Here is a 4,381-nt window from a genome sequence, read left to right as displayed (position 1 = left end):
ACCCACAGCTCAAGAATTATAAGGCATTCAATTGAATAACATAGTATTTCTGAAATGTGAATAACAGTCACATTAAGAAAAATGTTTAGTAGTAAAATATAAGATTTGCCATTCTCTAGGTATAAAAATATGACATTATCACTAGAGTGTCTTCTTTCAAGATTTATTTGCTAATATTTAAATGTGAAAAAGATCCAGACTATAAACTGGTTTTTATTCTAACTCATTTTCCATCCTATGATAGTTTTTTCATCATAAAAAGGTCTTGTTTGATGAGAGAGATGAGGGCTTAGAGGCAGCAGAATCTCCCATAGAAGAGAATCCTATTGGTTTTGTTGTCCCTGATAAAGAAGAGGAATGGGTGATCTGCATTGAATTTGATGGATGGGAATCTAACTCAAAAACCCACTTCACTCCCAGTACAGCCTCTTCACTACAGCCTCTGTTCCTTGTTTATTTATTTCCACAAAAGACTTGTGGGAAACGTTACACATAAACAGGTGTCTCTCTGCTGACATCCCTGAAAAAATCAGCCTTGCCCTGGTGAAAGGCGTCACTCATCCCCATGCTGCTCAGGGATGACTTGGGATCATAAGTCTCTTCCAGCTTGAACTTGGAAAGGTGAAGCTTCACATCATACAGCTCTATCATGTCTGTGCTGGTCCACTCATTCAGCAACTCATCAGTGGTGGCCTTTTCCAGTTCATTCAGCCCACTGATATCTTCAGGCAGCAATATGAGCAAGCTGAGGTCATGGCTCTTGTAGCACAGTTGAAGGCCAATGGCTTGTGATTTTCCTATTTGAAAAATGGAAAGCTTTTCTTTAGCCAGTATCATTTGTACTGGTTTGCTGTGGTTTTATTTATTCTGAAAGGCTTCTCTGCGGTGTCTTTGACTAAGAATTGATGTTTCCAGATTCCTTTAAAGTAAAGGGCATTCACAAGGACCATCCTGGTTACAGAATCCACTGCAGCATCAGGCAAGAGATTCAGAATTTTTCCCTCTTGGGCTGGCTTTCCAGCCCTCTTGGGCTGGTTGATCTCCTTTCTCATTTGGTCAGAAGTTTCCAAAAAGTTAGCATACTATGGCTTTGCACCAAAGTACGTTTTCATGTTTTCTAAATATGTATTATGAAATGAATGCATTTTATTTCCATATATCCCATTGACTGTTTTAAGTATATAAGTATCACCAGGACTGTTGATCATAGATGAGTGTCGAGAAATTTGAGTATATTTCTCCCGCCTTTCCCAAGTTGAAGTTCATTTTCCTTTTTTTTTTTTTTTTTTTTTTTTTTTTTTTTTTTACTTTAAGGATAAGATTTGATGTCCTGATATCTGTTAAATTGAAGTTCCTGGGCTATTCGGGCTTCAGTGGTACCTTCAGTGCCCAAATAACACCATGGCCAAGGAGGTCGAGATGCCCCAGGGAGAAAAGAAGATATTTTTACCCTCAGAAGATTCAACTAGCTTTTTGCTTAATTCCAGGGCAGATTGGTTAATTGATTTTGCTAGAGAATTCATTGGGAAAAATCTTGTTTTCTTCCTCTGGAGCAGAATTAGAAATTCATTTGTTTTCCATATCTATCCACATGTGGAGACCTGAATTCTGACAAATCATAAATCACAGTTTCCTTGCTTAATCTCTTCTCTAGTCTGCCAACTAGCAGCAATTAGAGCACTTTTCCTGGGCTCCAGCAAAGGGAGAGCAGAGTGGACTAGAGATACTGGAGGAGAGGTAGTGGCTGATGGCTCTGGGAAGAGAGATGAAAGGTCAGTTGCCAGGATCCCTGTGCTGAGTCCTAAAGAGAGAATCTTAGAAGCAGCGAGTGAAAAGCAGTTATTTACCTACAGGGGAGTTCCCACAAGACTGCAGCTGACTTCTCAAAAGAAACTTTGCAGGCTAGAAAGGATTGGCAAGAAATATTCAAAGTCATGAAAAGCAGGGACCAACAGCCAAGGTTGCTCTACCCAGCAAAGCTATCATTTAGTATTTAAGGGCACATAAAGAGCTTCCCAGACAAGAAAAAACTAAAGGAGTTCATCATTACCAAAGCATTATTATATGAAACATTAAAGGGATTAACTTATGAAAAAAAAGAAAATCTATGAACAATAAAATGACAATAAATACATATGTATCAACAATTGAATCTAGGCCAGACAAGGTACGCTCAAGAACAACCTTCTCTTGGGAGGCAAGATGGCGACGGAGTAGGACGGAGCAGATTCCAGTTCCTTGTACACAAGGGAGAGAAACCTGTGGGCGGAGGAGAAGCCAGCAAGCCAGCAGTTGCCCAACATATATGAAAATAAGGGACCAGAAATCTCCATGGTCACAGAGGAACCAGACGGTAGGGAGTCAGCAGCAATACAGTAGAGTCTCAGGGACAGAGCAAAGAGAGGAACAGCCGGGAATCCGGGGGTGCACAGTCCAGGGACCAATGCTCGGAGCACGGTGCCCCTTGACGAGCGCCCAGCGTTCTGGACCAGTGACCCATGCAAACCCCTATTTTGGATTCGTCTGGAGGCTGCGGCCTCACATAACAAAGACAGGAGCTGAAGATCTTTCAGCTGGTGCATGGTTGGGGAGGCCAGCACCTGTGAGGAGTGTATCTGGGCAATTGCCGGGCGCGCTTCGGCCAACTTCGCCCACGCTGCTCCCTCCCTAGGATTTCGCAGCCGGGCCTGCCAGGGGACCCAAACAAAGACAGGAGCAGAAGGCGCACAGTTCGGGGGATCAGTACACAACCTGCAGTGCACCTTGACGTGGGAGCACACAGCGTTTTGCCGGCCTCAGATCAGCTCCCAGCTTTCAGTTCATCTCCCTCAGACTATCTGGAAGCCACAGGCCTGCCAAGGGGTCCTGGGGAAAGAGCTGAGATCCTCAACTCCCTCTTTTTCTGGCCAAGCAAGGTTGGGTGCCAGGAGAGACTTGTTTGCTAGAGTTTACAGAGAGGGTGCTGAGGTCTCTGTGCTTGCCAGCCCCGGAGATCTGATAGGTACAGTGTGGGGTTCTGAATCCAATAGACACAACTGCCCAGTCGGCACCACATCCAACCTGGCAGAGAACTCGAGGTCAGGCAGAGGGCCTGGAGCTTCCCCACAGAATGGGGGCAGGTCTGTGCTCTGTGCTCCATGAACTGGGAACCAGGCAACTTGGCTGGCGCAAGCACCTGAGAGCACCCTGCAACCCAACCCACAGCAGTAACCCTTGGGAAAAGAGCGCTAAGAGGAAATCCTAGTTCCCCATTGTAGGGAGTTCCGGAGAGGCACCAACAGAAAAACCAGTTTGGCCAGTTTGAAACCAACAAGCAAAGTTTCCTTCTTTTTTTGTTGTTTTTTTGTTTTATTTCTCTCTTTTCTTTTTTAAAAATTTTATTTTACTTTATTTTATTCTTTATTTTTATTCTTTTTCCTTTCCTTTTCTTTATCTTTTTGCTTTTTTAAAGTAACCTGTTATTTCTTTTAAATTTTATTACTGTTTTATCTTTCAATACTTTTGTCCTCTTTTTTCAAATTTTCTTTCTTTCTTCTTCCTTTCTTTCCAAACTTATCACTCTTTCCTCCATTCCCCTACCTTCCTCTTATTTCTTTCCTTGTCTTTTCTTTTTTTTACCCACAAGAGACACAAACGACTTGAAAATACAAAAAGGCCAGAGCTGGACCCATAGAAGAGTCCTCCCAACAGTAGAGTCAGAGAGACAAATTGCACTTTGCAGCAGGAAAGAAGCCACAAGTTGCTGCATATTTGAGTAGGTGGAAGCAGAGAACGACAGGATAACCGAAAGAGACTGCACCACTGAATTTCACAGGCATTCCACCACAAAAGTTCACACCATAAAGCCAGGAATTCAAAACAGATCAATCTAAGAAGCTGAGGCTAACAAGAAGAGTCTCACAAACAATGGGAAGACAAAGAAACAATCACCAAATGAAAGGAAAGGAGGAACCCTCAGAAAGAATGTTAGATGAAACAGAGGCAAGTCAACTATCAGATATTGAATTCAAAGCACTGGTTATCAGGAAGTTCAACGAGCTCATGATGAGCTACCAGAAACTACAGGGGAGCTACAATGAACTCTCCACAAACTATATCAACATGAAAAAGGAAATAGAAACTATTAGCAAGGGCCAAGAGAAAATGAAGAATACAATTTCTGAATTGAAGAACACAGTTGAAAGTATTAAAAATAGAGTTAATGAAAGAGAAGATAGGATTAGTGAGTTGGAGGACAAAGTAGAAAGCATCTCGTAGAAAAGCAGGAAAGGGAACAGAGGCTCAGAAAGAATGAAGAGGGATTAAGAGAAATGCAAGACAATATGAAACGTAATAATATCCGAATAATAGGAATACCAAAAGGAGAAGAAGAAGAACAAGG

The 4,381-nt window shown here is 42.3% G+C and overlaps 1 pseudogene; it reads right to left on the bottom strand.

Moving 5' to 3' along the window:
• Positions 1 to 289: 289 nt before the first annotated feature.
• LOC119043018 (serpin B10-like) lies at positions 290 to 1,523 on the bottom strand (annotated as a pseudogene).
• Positions 1,524 to 4,381: the final 2,858 nt, after the last annotated feature.

Source organism: Artibeus jamaicensis, unplaced genomic scaffold, assembly GCF_021234435.1.
Source record: "Artibeus jamaicensis isolate MK-2021 breed Jamaican fruit bat unplaced genomic scaffold, CSHL_Jam_final contig_588, whole genome shotgun sequence".
In the NCBI taxonomy this organism is placed as follows: domain Eukaryota; kingdom Metazoa; phylum Chordata; class Mammalia; order Chiroptera; family Phyllostomidae; genus Artibeus; species Artibeus jamaicensis.
The sequence above is the reverse complement of the archived record's forward strand: the minus strand, read 5'-3'. Positions and strand labels throughout refer to the sequence as shown.